At 32.3% G+C, this 19,951-nt stretch overlaps 1 protein-coding gene across 4 annotated transcripts in view; it reads left to right on the top strand.

The window, feature by feature from the left end:
- capt (adenylyl cyclase-associated protein 1) overlaps nucleotides 1-19,951 on the top strand; it is a 75,992-nt gene that overhangs the window by 44,115 nt on the left and 11,926 nt on the right. The window lies entirely within an intron of this gene.

Below are 19,951 nucleotides of genomic sequence, written 5' to 3' on the forward strand. Positions count from 1 at the left end.
ATACGGAATGGAAATCATTGAAACCGTCACAGGTTTACGAGTCCTTTTAGGGAAAACACATCTCCGCGGTCCTTGTTCTGAAAATTGAAAATGCCTACGTCACGTCACGTATTATATTGGTGCACTGCTAATATTCAAATGATTAAATTCTAAACGAGCATTATATTATATAGAAACCGAATGTCTTTTTTTGGTCTTTCTCTCTACGAAAAGTGACGACGAATACAGGGTGTTCATTAAACGCTGTCACATCCGAAACCACGTTAAAATATTTTTTTAGAACGAATAAAATTTTAAAATATCATCTACTGATCATCGTGGTTCCGGTTTAAAGAACATCCTGTATATGTATATATACAAATCCGTCATATTTTCATACATGTTGTATTACAAGTTATTTCATTTCACGCGATAATTCACGGTAATTTTATTTATAATTTGCACAGGTCACTACTAGTAGATATAGATACCAAAAGTTCTCATACTAATTTAATAAAAATAAACAAAATTAAGCATTAAGTTGGATGATGCTCACAAAACATTTGCAATGCGAAAACGTGTCAAACGAAATATCATGCGAAAAAATGATTTAATTGTTTCTGAATATTTTCGTTCTCTGTATGACCTGCAAAACTTCAAATATAATCATTTTTTTACCGCTGGAAATTCTGCATTTACGAATAAGCGCGCGGTTTATTGCTATCAAATTAGCGATTGCGATGTTGAAGTCAGGGCAACACGTTTGACGAACCGTATGTAGCTTAATGCTTCCAGTATCTTTATGACTTTGCTACCCCTTTACTTATTCTTACTCTTGGCTCCCTTACGGAGCGGCCATTCGGCTAATCAGCCCCCTCAAACCGTACTGAACCATCTCCTATATTCATCGTAAGGAAAGTACATTCTAATTTCAAATGCAGAGAATAACCCGAAGGTGAAGACAATAGAATGTACTTTCCTCACCTTAAGGTTTGTCTCTGCATACGGGTATTAGTCTAGTTATGATCCCCGAAGAATAAAAGGGAATTACAACAGCTGTATTAAGTCCTACTTTGAAACGAGTATCTTAATTAAGAGCCGCCATCTACACTATTCCATGTTCAAGATGTTTGAAAGCTCTTTGAATATAATCCAATGAGTGAGTGGGTCGGTTGGTCGGTTGTTCTGGAAACGTGTAATGTTACCTACATAATGTACGTATTATAGCGTCGCTCTGTGTTTAACTTGTTGTTCACCCTTGTGTTTACAGTTTCTCTCGCCATGCTCGGATGTCACGAATCACGAATGTGTGGGTTAACTTCGGGATAACACTTAGGTAGCGTGCTAATAATGCTGAAATGTTTCGAACCAATTAATTGTGTGACAATATTGGCATACTGTCAATATATGAAAATATTATCTAATATTTATCATCACTTAATGTTTACCATTGAGTTCATTATAATGAAAAACAGAATTTTGGAAAAAAATTGATCGGAACCAGCATGAACACGATCACAATACTAGAGAAAAGAACAAAATTAGACTTCCATTTAGGAAAAAGGCAAAGTCACAAAATTCAATTTTATTTAAAGCAATTAAAAAGTATTACGAAATGGAAAAAAAATATTTATGAAGAAAAAAACATATCAAAATTTAAAATAATGGTCAAGACAAATGTGATAAACAATTTATAAATTAAATATATTTTCAATGTTATTATTAGAACACACATAACAATATGTATGATATGTGTGCCCTACTTTAAGATTTAAATAAATAAATAAATAATGTGAACAAGTTTTTTTTTAAACTATTCCATGTTCTGGAAATGTATGTCCTATCGCAAATAATGGTCCACAATTTCAAAATCATTTTTTTCTTCTTATTTTTAAACAAGAACCGCTTACGCACATTGTGCTTGTTGACTAATTCAATTGAAGGAAACCTAACTATAATTGTAAAAGTTCTTGAATTATCTTAAGGAACTTTTTTTTTATATAAAAAAATTGTTACGTATTTTTACTGACGTCAATTTTTGCAATTTCTTAAGGTGATTTTAAAATGTGTTAAAACTTTAATCATTTATAATTGTAACAAAATACAAACGTAAAACAAAATTTGTGGGTTTCTAAAAGTTCTCTTTAGAACGAAATCTTAAAAGCTCTATGGTAAATCCCATCAAGTAAATACTTTAAAGATTCTGATTTGACAAAAAAGGCTTTGAAAGTTTGCTGCTTCTCACGAATCGTTTAAGCTACATTTTAGGGTTTAGTAAAAATATTACAAAATTCGTAATTTAAAATAACATTTATAAAAAACATTGCGTTTTTATTTTTATGCCATTTTAATGACCAATCATTTGACATTCATTATATCGATAAATAAATTATGACTTTTGCTATTCTTCCATGTATGTATTGGTTTTTCTTATTTTTAAATACATTAAAACTTCTCTGGCGTTTACAAAACTAATATTTTGCAATGTTAAACCCATAGATATAAGAAATTCTCTATTCGGTGGTTAAAGAACGGAGTATTGAATAGATAGAATTAATTTACTATACGGTACAATAGTATAGCTAGCTATTATAAGTCGGCTTTAGAAAACCGCGCGTTGTTTGCTAATGAAGGGAATAAAACGGAAAACGGAACCCTGAAAATGGTATGTAACGATATCAATTCGTTCTTAAATTATCGACCTTCGCAATTTGTTAATGTGAATTTTCAATCTGAAATTTAATTAAAATAGACGTTGTGCTATGTTTCTAATATTAGTTGCTTTTTGGCAAGTTACGTAAATAATCATTCCTTCGAGTTATAAAAGTTATTTTATAGTCATGATTCAGTATCAAACTCCCACATCTCAACTGTCGCAATGCGCCGTATCTTCTCCCGGGGCTGTAATCACTGAAGGTTTTTATATCTGCATAATCTTTTTAATATCTTCTTTATTGTTCCTTCTGCCTATCTTCGGATAGTGGCGAAATGTTTGCAGGCAGTTCGTTTTTGCGGTAATCCCTTTATCACGCCCCATTATCACTGTGCGAGATTCAGTAGCGGGCGGCCCACACTCTGCGGTGACTTTGCATAATTCATCCTTTGATAAAAGGCAGGCTCTAGTATTCATAGTTGTTCCGATTCATAGATTTTGTGTGGTTCATAATTCAAGCTTTGCTGAAATCAGCGGGGATTTTCTATCTCGATTATCTCTATGTCATTTCTGGAGAAGCAGTGGACTTTTTTATGAATGTATGATTTATTAGGTTGTGCTCGAGAGCTCGAGTTAGGCTTTGCATCTTGAAAGAGGCTTTTCCTCTTTAAATTTCAACCCTTATCATCCGCCTATAACAGATGCTGGGGAGGTAATTGCTAGAAGCGGGATTACGCGTTGCTTTAACCTAATTCTACAGATCACGTGAAGTGTACATGTCACGGGTCAGACAGAATGCCTCGGAGACAAGACTTCAATAGTACTATATTCATCTGTTAGTCAGTGCCCTCGTGATGCTGTTACTTTATGTAAACAAGAAATAAATTAATTTCCACTGGTTTATGGGAGGCTTACACAAACTTATACATATATGTTTGTTTTTAAATTTATTTTTTAAAATTACATTTAAACCGTTGTTATTTCATTATGTTTTGAGTACCAACGCGTTCTTTTGTTATGATTTTGGCGCTTGCGTCTGGATTGAAATTACGTATTGTGGAAATGAGGTCACGTAACGTCTCTGTATGTTCCTTTAGTTTCATATATTATGTAAGGGCAGGGAATTTTGCTCGTGAAAACCCTTAACAAATGTTTAAAATTTAAATGAGGCCCTTGGACCTTCTATTTACCTGGATATATTGCGTCATTTGCAGTTTATAACTTTGAAAATTATGCTGAACATTTTGATTTTATTCCTTTCCCGTTACTTTATTTTGCACAAAAGGCGTAAGTATTTAGAGTCTACGTAAGTAGACATTAACATAACCATAGAAAAACATAGCAGTTGAGCTCTCAGAAGTAAAGCAACGTGAATGCAGCAATGCTTGAACTACATGTCAATAATATTCTAATAATAAATAATATTATTTGGCCATACGGAACTTTAAAGCACACCTTGGTTTAATTACTAATAGTATTTTATCGGTTAGGTAGGTGTACTTAAAAAAAATGTTGCGTACCTGAAAAAAGCACAAATAATTATGTTTTCGTAAATGATGTCAGTAGCGACACTCAGAGAGTGGCTTTGTGACGTTTTGACATGTTTTATAAGAAATTCATGGCGTAGCCGAAATACTGTTATAAAAACGAGGATGTTTTTGTTGATTGACGTTCGCCGGCGCTACCCAGGGGCGACTTTGTGACGTGAGAAATTATTAAAAAAAAGAGATTCATGGCGTAGCCGAAATATTGTAATTAAAACGAGGATGTTTTTGTTGATTGACGTTAGCAGGCGCTACCCAGGGGCGACTTTGTGACGTGAGAAATTATTTAAAAAAAGAGATTTATGGCGTAGCCGAAATATTGTAATTAAAACGAGGATGTTTTTGTTGATTGACGTTAGCAGGCGCTACCCAGGGGCGACTTCATGACGTGATGAAATCATTAATTTAAATACTTTTTTTCATTTTACATAGCGTAGCCGAGATAAGAAATTGCGTGGTGTTTCGAAATTTAACCGTGTAGGTAGCCGCCTAGTTACAATATTATTTTTGTATTTGTATAACTCCTGTTTTATAATGTTTATGTATTTATCGCTATAAGAATTAAACTAAAGATAGTTTGTACTTTTAATCGCTATCCGTTTTTTAAATTATGTTTGTAACACTCAGTAATATTTATTTTTCAAGTATTCAATGTTATTTTTGCATTTTAATATAATATTGTTAATATAGAGCGTATTTTTATTTATTCGAATTTACTAGACTGTTTTTATTACAAACAATAAAAATGCATATTTCTCTATGTATTTTTCTGTTATAAACAATTTATTAAAATAATACACATCAAATTTCCATTGTCTGTTGATTTTATTAGCAATCTTATTTTTTTTCGATGGTTAAAACTCTAGGAAATTCAAATACAATAAAATTTTTAATGTCATATATTGGCGAGCTCACACGCTATACATAGCCCTACAAAATCGCGAATAGCTAAGAAAACCCTTCAACTACCTACTTATAAAACAAATTATTAGGAAATACGGTTTTGAGTTAACTATGTAGAGTTAAACATGAACAAATTATGGAATGCTTTTTAAACTTGCTAAAAACAGTACGCGGTCTACTCATTATTTCTAATAAAATCGTTAAAATTCCAATCACTTCCTAATGATACGAATTATTAAAATAACGAAGAGAATTATTGCTGAAATTTGTCGTACAATGCCGCCTGTTTGGCGCGTGCGAATATTAAAAAAAAAACTTCGGAATTTTTTGAGATAATTTCAGTCAGTTTATTAATGCTAGCTTATTGTTTTATTTTTCTTGGTCCGCGCTATTAAGTTAAGTCAGGTCGGTAGAGTTAAAATTTTGACAACTTCTCTCGCTCCAAAGTTGCTGCATGTTTTACCATCCGAACTTTGATGCATGATTAAAACGGAGGAAGCTCTTTTCGTAATTAAATGAAAGAGCAAGTTATATCTTGTTTTACTAGAGAACATTCGTCTTATTCCGGCTGTTAAAATGTATATCAGCTCGTTTTCGCCGTACACCGATTCTTTACTAACACTTATAATAATTTGAACTCATTAGCTATTTGGCCATTGCCCTTAATTATTTTAGAGATTAAAACCTATCAAGAAAATATTAATAAAAAAATTGAAGCGTCTCATATTTACAAATATTTAGTTTGCCCGATTACTGCATAATTATATTTGGTTGTATTGCATGTCACATAATCACAATCATTTTCTTATCCAAATCTAATGGTCCATAGGACACCGTAATAACACCTATGCCTATCTATGTACACCTACTAGTTCCGTTGCGTTGTATCTCGGTAAGTTGTTACATAAAGCCAATATATGACCAGTCTCACTTACGCATTTAGTTATTCTGCTTTCGTTACATCAGGTGTACAGTTTTGATTTTTCTCTGAATGTGTTTCATATTAGGTTTTATGTTCGGCTTGCAGGCTATCCTAAAACGCATAATACATGAGGAATATATTTTATTAAATTATATTTCTCGTTAAAATGTTAAAATTATTTTATTAACTGAAGGATTAAGTTTTTTTTTGACTTGGGGGCATTTCATTTATATTTTTTAGAATTCACAACTCTTATAAAATGATTTGTATAGGTAACCTGAAGTAACAATTATGATATCTTTTATATTCTAAAACGGTAAATATTATATCAACCAAAGCGTTATTCTAATTTGTAAATAAAATTTTGTTATGTAACCACAATTTAATTAAATCGTCCCTAGCTACGGATAATATATTACATTAACGTTGTACAAGCGGTTATTTCAGTACGTATTGAAATCATTACGGCAACAACCCTTTTCCTAACCGACAAAATGTCCTTTAGTTAGAAAACGTAGATATAAAATCGATATAATATTAAAAATTAAAAATTAATTAATTAATTAATTAATTAAAAATTAAAAAATTACAACAGGGATGGAAAATGCCTTAAAGAAGGAATATGGAAGTCTAGGCATTAACAGTGTAAAGTGGCCACTTAAACTAGCCAATGACAGGTCATAACCCCTGTAAATGCCTAGACTTCCATATTCCCTTCTTTAAGGTATTTTCCATCCCTGTTATAATTTGTTAATCTTATTGACTCCCGAGGGGGTAAAATCCAGTATTTTGTCTACAAACATCTGGACAAACTCAAATATTGTAATAATATCAAACGTTTAATTTGTTTTAACTTGTCTAGTTTAAGCGTGAGAAAAGCCGCATTCAATGAATGTTTTTATAAAAAATATGTCTTTTAAAACATCGCAATAAACATTACCATAATAATGTAATTCGGCGTTTTACCAGTGAAACCTTATTCTAGTCAATTCTTAAAACTCTGCTAAACATTATTGATTGAATCGTGTAAACACTAACAAAGTTTTATTTTATGATAATTTACTTAGCTAAATGTTTGAAATTACTTTTCATCGAGCTTTCTTTGTGCTAGCTTATAAAGGTTTTGTGTGGTGCCATGTTTCTGAACCACCATACATTATTCTAAACGATTCGGTCACATAACGTTGCGTATTTTACAAACGTATTGTTTTCCTATTTAAATTTATTTCAACAGAGAGGGAAAACATTTTTGAGAAGGGAATATGGAAGTCTAGGCATTTACAGGGCTTATGACCTATGATTAAACCAGCCAATGACAGGTCATGAGCCCTGTAAATGCCTAGACTTCCATATTCCCTTCTCAAAAATGTTTTCCCTCTCAGTTGAAATAAATTTAAATATGAACAACTCCCTAGGGAGGAAATTCAGCCAGTCTGCAAGCATTTGGACATACTCAAACATTGTTGTATTGTTTTCCATTTGAAATTATTTTTTATCGATAGTACCAGGCAGACCAATCTGTATAGTTATTCATTGTAATGGTAAAACGTGCTGGAAATACTGCAAGTACAAAGGGAACGTGACAACTTTTAACTTTGGCGCCTATCAACTGCGGCTTTCAGTGATTATTGATTCAGTCCCATAAATGGGAATGTCTATGTTTAAATCTTACGAGTTCGGGAAATTGTAATCCTTATACGTAGCACTACGTAGCGCTGGTTGCATACAGAACTACTATTCCTCAAGTCTGGCGTAACGCCAGATGGCGGTGGATCGATTTGTTTTGTGGCTCTGAGTGACCTTCTGCAGAGTTGTTCCCAGGTATGCGGCCCCAGGATGTTAGCATCTGGTGAGGACCCGGACTGCATCGGCGGACTGTTGCTCCGAGAACTTTATATCCCACCGTTGGTTGGCTAATAATATGAAGGTGGAAATTTACCTAATTCATTCGTGTTAGGATCAATTCAACTGAAATATTAAAATTAATAGTGAAAGTTTGTGGTCGAGGTTCGTTGTAGCTGTAATTTATTAAGGAAATGAGAAACAGATTATGTTATACATTAACTCGCGAATTTTGTACAAGCAGTAACCGGTTAAATATCTTCACAGCTAAAATTATTCACGAACGAGTGGAGGCGTATTAAAAATATGTATATTCACAGCATCCCCCATAACTGATTATGTTGTATTTTTGACTGCTCATTGCGAGTGGTATTTATTTATTTATTTACATAAATACATAAGGTTATTGTACATTATTTGAGAAAATAAGTAGCATAATCTCATATTAATAATAATAAATAAATGACTTTTATCTTTGTTCCTTTGAATTTTGTGTCCTTGTTTTTTTTTTAAAATTTTTTTAAAGAAATATTTGCGTTTTTATGATTTACCCAAATATTTCATTTTGAAGGCCATTTTCAACGAGTTGTAAATAACTCACTATAAGAAAATGGAATCGAGTTGGGGTAGAGTGGAATTCGAACCACGGACCTTTGGTCCGTGAGTCCGAGACACTAGCCACAGGACCACAACCCGATTTCGGACGTTTCTTAACTTTGTGGTCAAACATTTTATTAAATGTTACTAAATAATTGTATATAGCCACTTATCGACTTTTCTTTGTTTACCGATTTCGAGACGTATCCGTATCTTCGTCATTTTTATGTAATGCCACTACTATGGTGTAGGTGTATAAGGGGATTTCCATGTTAGTTTAATTGGTGTCCCGACGAAGAGACGGGTACGTCTCGAAACGTACGGTGGACATAGAAAAGTCGGTAAGTGGTCGGACGTTTCTATTTAAAAATATTGATTTGTATGCACACTCGAAAATCGCGGAAGCCACATACAAGAAGAGTAGTGACATTCCTCTTCTTATTTTGATGCCTTATCAGGTCCCCCCGGCGGCGAAAGCATGTCTGTCCTGCGCTACTCTGAATAGGTCCTCAACTCTCCTCACTTCTGGCCTATCTCTAATATTCCGCAGCCGTGACAACTGCCTCCCGCCAACTTCCCGCTGCTCCTCCAACTTGCCCTTGATCATCAGCCGGAGTCGATATTCATCCCCCTCAGCAGGCATCTTCCTAACCCTCACACTCGACAGCGGTTCTCTATCTGCTCCGGATCTCTGCAGCACGTCTGGATAACTGACCGTATCGGTCGACGGTATGCGGAGCATTCTGCGGTGTGTCCACATCTCAAATGCCTCCAACCGACATTACTTGGAATAATTTTATGCCGTTTAAATATGATCGTATATACTCATATTACATACGAGCATATCGCGCCGGCATTTGACATTTCTTTCTGGGAATGACGAGCGAAATAGCAGCATCACAAGTGCCCTAATAATATACGTATACCTAGCACACTTGTAATGCTGTGACCCATATCAGGAAGACATTTCGCTTCCCAGCCCGTGTCGCTTTATATGCCAACCTAATTTACACGCATCAGATGTTCCTCTACATTTTCTGTTGGGATTTACTCAAACAAATAATGAGAGTCCTTAACATTTTTATCTGTAATCTAAACGTACCACAGGTCTCCTTTCGTTTTCTAAAGATTAATGAATATTTATTTATTTTTTTAAAATTTATTTAATTTATTTAACATAATACACGAATGTCCTAATATCAAATTTATTGCAACAGAGAGGGAAAACATTTTTGAGAAGGTAATATGGCAGTCTAGGCATTTACAGGGCTTATGACCTGTCATTGGCTGGTTTAATTAGTTTTGGCCACATTACCCACTGAGTAACATTCACCACTCTGGCCATGTTTAAACATCCACATTTCCTCAACTCTTCCATCTGTTGACTTTTGTGAAGTAAAGAAGCTGAAACCTTAATTATGCGGGTGAGATTCATCCGGTTGAACCAAATCACCTACTAGGCAACGCCTGAAAACAATTTTCCAATTTTTTTACGTCTTCTTTTACCAGTTAGATAATTTATCAATGTTTGAGTACGTCCAAATGCTTTCAAAAATCTACATATGGAAGAATTGAGGAAATGTGGACGTTGAAACATGGGAAGAATGGTGAAAGTTAAACAGTATGTAAAGTGGCCACTTAAACCAACCAATGACAGGTCATAAGCCCTGTAAATGCCTAGACTTCCATATCACTTTTCAAAAATGTTTTCCCTCTGTTGTGATAAATGTAAATATGAAAAACTCCCTAGGGAGGAAATCCAGCCAGTCTGCAAGCATTTGGACATACTCAACATTGTTGTCCTATGATCAATATAGTGCAGGCAATTGGTAAAATAAACCAAAGTAGGGAACAAAATGCCGAACACTCTTCTAGTGGAACGGAAGGCCGGTTGACAACTGTCAACAGGCCGGCTTCTCTTGAAGAGTTTTAAGTGGTTTCCTCTCCACATGAGCAAATGCTGAGAAGTACCTGATTGGCCCACATTAGAATATCCTTCCTGATTCCAACAGTTCAGCTAAAATAATGTAAAACGATAGCAGAAAAATCCTCTTTTCGAAAAATAAACCTTGTATATTTATAAGCAAGGTAAAAAGTAATGCAACTCCCGTATAAAAATATAAAAAAAACATTGTTGTCCTAATAGTAACTTATATCTAATTTTCATTAAAATATATACTAATTATTAACATTTCTAAACAATATACTCGTAAGTACACTTAAAAGCTATCACGAAAAATATTGCAGAGATCAATACATTTTAAACAAATTCACCATATTACAAAAAAAGCTTTAAGAATAATTCCGAGAAAAAAAAACAGATACACAATGGTAAATTCGATGCTAAATTACTTAATTAAAGTCATTGTAAACAAAGAAAACCCCTTCAATACAATGATTATCGTTAAATCGTTATTTTGACAAAAACCAACAAAAAAACTTCTTTAAAGCCAACCCGAATACGATTACTTTTTAAGAGCTAACTTATCTGCTACACACATTAACTTATATTCAAATGAAATGATTTTTTTTGTTCTCTTATTTCTAATGGTATTTTCTCATAATATAACTGCACAGCTCGGTGCATCAACATGAGTTTTTCATCTGAGTTTTTCTACAATATACTCGAAGTATTAACTTTACGTTTTGAACAATAAAAATACTTATTTAGTTTAATTCCGCTTTTATTATTTTTTATTAGTGAACGGGTTTCGTCGTGGGCATCGTCAGCAGTAATAAATAAAGATGGAATTTATTTTATTGTTATAATTAAAATGCAGCTCCACCAAGAAATATGTATTTTATTTCTTTCGTTTTCTAAGCCTAGTAATGTAAAACAATACAAGGATTTATAATTAATTCCTATGTCATGCGTTTTATTTTATTGTATTATTACTTTTAAATATGGTTTAATTTTTTTCTTTTTCTAAATGCATAACTTTACATCGAGCCATGATCGCCAAAACATTGTGACCGATGAAAACAGTATTTTACGGAGAGTATTTTGTCTTCTTGGTTATAAATAATTATACTTTGAGATTCAAATTTTGTTTAGTATGCCTACTTATTTTATTGACATCAATAAATGAAATATTCCAAAGTAACTTTGATTGTCAAAGAATATTCCTTAATTTATTTATTTATTTATTGAGGAAATCATACAGTCTTTATATAAATGCAAGGTACAAAAGAACAATAAAAAAGTAAGACCAATTACAGATTTCACATTTGTTCATTATGAATGCAGGAGGAGAGGGGAAAAAATAATTACATTCTAAAAAAGTAAAAACATGAATATTAGATAAAAAGTACATAAAAGAGAGAAGACATTGTATAGCTCCAACCCTACTTTCCCTCCCTCTCTCTCTGCTTCCATGAACATTTATATTTCTGAGTTAAAATTCACAACCAACAATAATTAATTAGATGCAAGTAGTAGATGTACATATGAATAAGTAAAAATTAAGATTAACAAATTACAACAGGGATGGAGAATACCTTAAATAAGGGAATATGGAAGTCAAAAGTTGAAATTAAAAGTGTAAATTAAAAGTTAAAATTAAAATTGAGAACTAACATTGAAAAGTTAAAATTGAAAGATAAAATGAAAAGTCAAGATTAAAAGTTAATGATTAAGAAGACGAAATATTCGCCTGTAAAACATTGTTTTTGCCGGTTGCGATATTTTGGCGATCATGGCTCGATATGGTTGTATGAAATTACTCACGCAACCGAGCTCGAAGAAAAATATTCATTTTATAATTGCCAAAATTATTGAAACCGACCCTTATATCTCTATTATGTACAAACAGTAATTAATTAAAATAGACCATTTTTCCGGAAAAAATCAAAATATCCGAATTTGTTACTATCCGAATGGGGCCCGGTCCCAATTGATTCGGATAATTAGAGTTCTACTTTGGTTTAATTATGGTTGGGTTATAATGTTTCTTGCGTCCCTTAATTTTATTATGCTCTTAATGGCGGTGTAACATTTTAATGTCTATTTCAGGTATACCTTATCTTGTACGAATATATACCAACATACACGAAAAACGTACTACCACTACATTATCAACCTGTTCTCCCACACGTTCAACCCTTAATACCCCCCTATTTTGTACACGAGAAACTTTAATGCGAGTCGTGTTTATGTTACGTATTTAATAATATTATGTTTGTGGAAATATCGAATCAAGAATAAAGTCAATATCTACACAGGTTTTTGTAGATTCTTATTCAAGATGTTCATACCCTTGTTTTTTAAAATGAACAATTTTTTTAAAAGAATGTTTTGGTTGTAAATATTTCTTTTCTACGGTATGTTTAAAGCTCACATCGGCGTCGAATAGCATTTAAATTTCACTAAAAACATACTGTAGAAATGAAATATTTACAACCAAAACATTATTCTTTATAAACACTAAAAACACTTAATTTGATAAAAAAGGTACGAATCAAAATATTTTATTAGGTGCGAAGGTTTTCACGGTCGCTGTTATCAATATGTTTTTTTTTTGGTGATACCGTGTGTGTTGGATTTGTTCCGACGTTTCGGCTACCATTGCAGGAGCCATCTTCAGGGTAAACTGATATTTTTGTAGAAAAAAGTGTGTTTAAATACTAGTAATTTGTACCGTGTCGCAGTCGGCAGTATGTACATTTCTATTCATTTTTGTAAATTAAACTCAACATTGTTTCCATCACTACATACTACAAAAATGAATAGAAATGTGCCTTTGCCGACTGCGACACAAATCAAACACACTCGGTATCACCCAAAAAAGAAACATTGAAAATATTTTACTGTTTTATTTTTTTTAACGATTATCGATTGCATAATTCTAGCCAGAATTTAAAATTAATAAAGGAAATATGTATAAATAAGTTTGGTTTTCAAGGCTTGTATTTCTTTTTAAAAATCAACTTTTTTTTTTCCAAAACTTTCCTGTTCAATCTATAAATTATTTAACAAATCTTACTTCAAAATTTCGCTTTTATAAGACCAACGTACCTAAGTTCAGTCTAATTCTCAAAAGGCGTAATCAACTGGTCGAAAAATATTTATATTTCAAATACATAAAAATATTAAGTATATTTTTTTACCAAATATACCGTAAAAAAAAATTTTTTTTGGTCCAATGTTGATTTAATTTATTTTTTATGAGCACGATTTAAAAAAAGTGTTATTTAATGGCTACATCATATGATTTCCTTATTTTTTATGCCTTTAGCTTAGATTAGCCTCATAACCAAATATTAATTTCTGTTTAATAAATACACTAACCAGACGAGTCATAACATGACTAGACCTTATACTGTTTCTTATTTAACCCTAACGGGGCTTTCAAAATTATAAATAAAAAGTAATATTTTGTGGCTGCCTCCATATGAATGTATTTTTATTGTGAAATATACATGTATCTATTTAGTAAAAAAAAGACCCCCCCATTTTTAATCCCTTCAGCCGCCACTACTCAAGAATACAACACAATATAGGTAGTGTTATCTCCTTGTTATCTCGATAAAGAAAGAGTGTTTTAATTGCTAAACTTTTCTATCGAGCGGAGAACCTGGGAAGAAAATGAGTTCCAGGTCTACAACTAGGATTTCCTTTATCGCTTAGCGGGGACTTATACCCGTATTTAGAGACAATACTTACGGCGAGGAAAGTACATTCTATTGTCTTCACCTTCGGGTTATTCTCTGCATATGAGATCACCTTAAGTATTGTCACTGAATACGGGCATTATTCTTATAAACGTCAATAGCGGTGAGCGAAGGAAAACTAAATACGAACATGCACTTTTCAACTTTATTACGATGCTTGCAAATGACTGCATTTTTTGGTTTCCTGATTATTAATTTTATGGATTACAAGCGGACCCGACAGACGTTGTCCTGCCCGAACGTTAGCTTGCCCGCTATTAGCTGGCTGAACAAACATTTTTTTCGTAATTAATTACACACGTTATTTATTATGGACTTTTTTAAGCTATTGATATATTCGTAATAAGGGTTTGTTTTATCTCCACGTGTGATTGAAGAAGCGTCATCGTGTCCAAATCAAAATCGTGCAAAAATCACTACTCTAGTGCCACAATTTATGAAGAAAATACGTGTTGATGAAGAAAAGTCAGACAGCGTTTTACCCTAAGCCTTCTAAAATTTATGACACTGAACTCATGTCCAACGCGAATTTAGTCATCCTTTAATCGCCAGCCGTGTTTTGATGTGAGCTTGACTTTTAATTCGAAACCAAAATAAATTACGAAAATGACAAAATACATCGTTTTAACTTTTTATACTTTTTTGTCTGAAATATTCAGCATAAGTGCTGGTCTGAGGATATATTATTTATTATGACACAAACGTTTTAATAAAAAATCGATAATTTAAAATAACATATCACTAACACGGGCTGTAAGAACAGTTTTGTTCGGGTGTTTTTTAAGTACGTATATGTTTTGTGCATTTTTTAGATCATTATAAAGTGAATTGTAGAACTTTATTGCTGTATATACAAAACTGTTTTTTTCTGTTCTATGTTATTCGCAAGTTAAATTATTTGACGCTCTTGTATTTCTTGTTTGTATATTGCAGTTAAAATTTAATGAAATATTTGTCTTAAAATGAAAAGAAAAATGCTTGACTGTGTCGTGAAAGCGTGCAAATACTATTCGAACCAAAGGAAAAAGACTTTATTGAAAATAATGTATTTAGGTACCTGTTTATGATTGAATTCCAAAACTAAAAAAATATATATATTCAAATATTGAATTTAAGTAAGCACTTAGGTACTTGTTTATGGTCGAATTCCAAAAGTAAAAAATATTTTTATTCCCGAACGTTGGCTTGCCTGCTATAAGCTGGTTCAGCAAATTCTCCAAATTTTTTGGAATATGCTTTTCTGGAAAATCGATGAAAACACATAAATGCTTCCAACTTTTTTTCTACTCAATATATTGAATATGTTATTATTTGTAAACCTTAAATACATGAATTAGAAAATTTTGCAAAAAACCACACTTAAATCTGTCAAGCCATTTTCGAGTTTTTGTGAGACAGAACACGGCGATTCATTTTTATAAATATAGATATTTAATTTTAAAAAATATATGCTTTGACCATGATACGTTCAAAATAGATTCACGTTTCTGCATCTTTTTTCATGTAATTAACCTCCTTTGTTTTTTTTTTTTAGCGCGTTTGAGAACCATTCACGAAGTTTCGGGTTCGATTTCCGCCAAGATTGACATAAAATAATAATTATAAAGTACACTGTATAGTAAATTGAATCCATACCATATCCATACTAACCATATACTAATATAATATATGCGAAAATGTAACAGAGCGACCGATTGACATATTTTTTGCATAGGGTTGGTTAGCCGGAGAGGTGAGAAGTAAAATAAGACACTTATTTTTCATCCCGAATAAAAAAAGTCTAATGAAAAAAATATATAGTATATCAACAATAATCAAAATTATTTGAAAATGAGTAAGATGGGAAATAAATAAAAATATTTTTGAAATTAATTAAATTAATTTGGTTTTGTAGCAGGTTTTTTGATTTGTGAACATAATAACAATGCTACGTCGCCATAGACTAACGGATCGTCGTTTTTTTTTTCATCGCTATAGTTGAAAGACCAGCAATCGATACAAGCTACTTTCTATCTCGGATAAATATATTATTCTATTGGAAAAAATAAACGACAAAACTAATTAATTTCTCCCTAGTACCAAGCGAGCGAAGCCGCGGGTAAAAGCTAGTACATTATGTATATGTAGAGTAGAGTAGAGAATATGGAAGTCTAGGCATTTACAGGGCTCATAACCTGTCATTGGCTGGTTAAAGTGATTACTTTAAACACTGTAATATTCACCGTTCTGACTATGTTTGAACATCCATATTTAATCGATTCTTCTTTTGAAACAAAGGAGCCTTTATTGGGACGAGCTCTATCCGAATTATTTCGCCTACTACTACAAATTTTATACTTCTTATTTATAAATATTCTCATAGGTCTACTAAAATTGTGTATTACGTTTTCTCGTACGATGTTCTTTATTCTTTTACTATATTCAATAAGCTAACAGCTCATCGGAAAAGCATGTTATATTTCGTGATGTCAGATTTCCGCCTCAATGTATTATCGTGTGGTATTATTTCAAAGTGTAGCATTTCACCGCGAATAAATATTCAATATTGTAGACGGTTCAATGCAAATTTTGTTTCATTCCAACAGTAAGAATGCGTACGGCTCTAAGCGTAGCTAGCATGTTTATTTTGTTTAATATATTTAGCTCTTGCTTGTATTTTTGACGCCAGTAGCTCAATCACAAATAATTATCGACGTGCTAATAAGCGACGTGATAACAATTTCTCACCATGGTTGTTTATCGTATTCGCGATCACAATACAACATCCGTGAACACCTAATATTGAACGTCAAAATATTTATTTATTATTTATCATGCTATTTATTGCATTTAGCCGGCGCGCCGGTTGGCGAACCAAATGTCAAGAAAAGCAGTCGCCATAGTAATTGTAATTAAATTTTCACTTTTTTGTATTAGATACTCCTTACTTTTTTGCAAATGCAATATATTGTATTATTTCTTAAAGTAAACGCCGATGTTTGCCAATGATCTGTATTTATTTACGAGGAAAACAAAAAACAAACCGACACGAGCGTTGACTTAGAGATTACACACGCGTTGACTTATGACTGCGATAACTTAAGCATGTTCATTATTCAACAATGTTTGAGTATGTCCAAATGCTTGCAGACTGGCTGGATTTCCTCCCTAGGGAGTTATTCATATTTAAATTTATTTCAACAGAGAAGGAAAACATTTTTAAGAAGGGAATATGGAAGTCTAGGCATTTACAGGGCTTATGACCTGTCATTGGTTGGTTTTCTGTAAAATGTTTTCCCTTCCTCTTGAAATAAATTTAAATATGTTCATTATTTTTCATCGTGATCGCTCAAATGCTTAGCATTTTTTAAGCGCGTCGATAGTTATTTGTAGTTGAGCTACTGCTGTATTGTAGATGACCCTTTCGGACATTTATTATGACGGAGACGAGGTATTAATATAATGACACAATATTCGCCGGAAATCGACGTCTAACGATTTTCCCAGTATTTTCAGGCAACTGCTAACGGTTAGTATAAATTGCGCCAAGGGTCACAAATTACAGAATGTCACCTCCGAACATCAACAGAACATTTTCTCTGAAGTAATCAACGCTCTGCGGTTGATGACGCTTGGAAAGTAATCGAATTTCTAACGACAACAGAAACAGTCGATCGTGATTTATTGATAATAGTATTATTTTGCAAAATCTAAGAAAGATTTTTTTATTTTCATAAATGATCGAGTTTGTGAATTTGTTCCATGTCCGGGTAGAACAGAGAATACAGCTTTGTGTGTGAAATATAAACAGAACCCCGGACAAGTGTTTTTGCTTTTGCGAAATCGAGCACAAATGCTACCATTCTTGAGGTCCCGGGTTTGATTTTCGGAAAGGTTGAAATATTTATTTAAATGGTGGTTTTTTCACACCAACATTTCATATATTTAGAACTGATACTCTAATGTGTATAGGCGTAATATTTTTCATAATATATTTAGGTATGCATATTAAATATTATAAGCATTTACTTTGTGGTCAAACATTTTACTAAATTCTTTTGAGAGAAGAATTTAAAATATAATTTATACCATAAGAGAGCGTTTGTAATCGCGGCCTAGGTGACAGATATTCTATTTCCGCGTGTATTTATTTTATTATTCTATTAATTTTCACACTTTAAAAGTTTTTATTTTTTAACGAATGTCTTGTATGAATGACTATACAGATTTGTTTTAGTAAAAAAACTTTATTCCCTCTCGGCGAATGGGAATATTTCAATATGATCATTACGTTATGTTACAGTAAAAATACACTTAAGATTTTCTGATGTTGATACAAGCATCCCATGGGCCGGGGTTATGTTTAAATTGTGGACCAGAATATAAATTATTATAATGGGATTTTTATTCCCTTCGCAAATACGAGTTTTTTATCGTTTGCATTTATTTATTTTTTTATTTTATTTTATTTTATTTATTAATTAAAATATTATTAATTATATTAGATTAAAGGCCAATTATAGTTTTCTATACATTACTAAATACAAAGTCAAAAAAAGAAGAAAAAAAGCGTACATTGAAATAGCCACTCCGTATCATTCCACACGTATAAAATAAATAATATATTACAATAATAATGAAATAATAAAAAATAAAAATAAAGTTTTTGTTTACTCGGACTTAAAAATCCTTTCGCCGTCGGATCTATACGTAGTAATACGGAGCTACATTCTTTCTTCTTTCAAAAAAGAGAAAATAATTACAAAATAAAGTGCACAAAAAAACGAAATATTAGGTAGGTACAGATAGATTAAATTTTAATTATTATTTTTAATTAGGGTTCTAGCATTTTCTTTAAATTTGTTTAAAGTGAGGAAATATATATCTATTTCAGCAAAAAACGTGTTAAAATTATTTAAAATTCTGGGCAAAGATGCATTCTTATTATTACTCGTGCTTGAAATACCAACATGAAATAATTGTTGCAGCCGAGTTGTACGTTGAGGAATACGAATTTTAATAGAGATTTTAATTAAGAATAGAGAAATATCACATATTTACGTATCCCGATAAAAACATATTAAATGGATTTAGAAAAATAATTGTATTTTCAAAATCCATATGAATATTGTGGAGAAATGTTTTCATACATTTCTTTAAAAATTAAATTATTTAAAAATGTGTCACTGCAAAAACGCGACTTGTTTTGCCTTGATAATTGTGACGTGAAGATTCGTGACAAGGTTATATTTAAATTTAAACGGTCACAAACAATCAAAAATTTACCCGAATCGTGACGTATCAGGGGCGAAGCCAACGAAATGACCGTTTTCGCGGGAATTTAAAATTATAAATAAATAAATAAAAATTTGCTACGAATAAATAGTAAAATATTCTACAGTTTTTCATAGTCCCTTATTAATTTTAAATTGTAAAAAAAGTAATATTTCCTTATTATTTTCTGTGTGTCATTACAATCGCTGTGTGCTTTTAAGACGGATGTGTATAATTTACCATTGCATATTCCGTTGCTTTTCGCGCATCCGCCTCGTGGTGTAATGGTCAGCGCGTTTGCCTACCACGCAATAGGTCTCGGGTTAGATTCCCGACATGGTTGACATGAACTATTGATTTAAAACTGTGTTTTTACACTAGAGTATTTAATAGTTCCTGGACTGGCACCTGAAGCGGAAAACCGATCATCTTACCCTGATGTAACAAAAAAGATCTAGATTCACTGCGATTGGTATGCCAATGCAGTGCCCTATGCACCATAAAGTGTGGAAAGGGAAAAATGATATTATATTTCAAATTCATATACAAAGTATAAAATACGAATAATGTAATCGATGAAAGAACATC

The sequence above is a fragment of the Micrasema longulum genome, unplaced genomic scaffold (genome assembly GCF_059751315.1).
Source record: "Micrasema longulum isolate JH-2025_06_02 unplaced genomic scaffold, ASM5975131v1 h1tg002092l, whole genome shotgun sequence".
Taxonomy (NCBI): Eukaryota; Metazoa; Arthropoda; class Insecta; order Trichoptera; family Brachycentridae; genus Micrasema; species Micrasema longulum.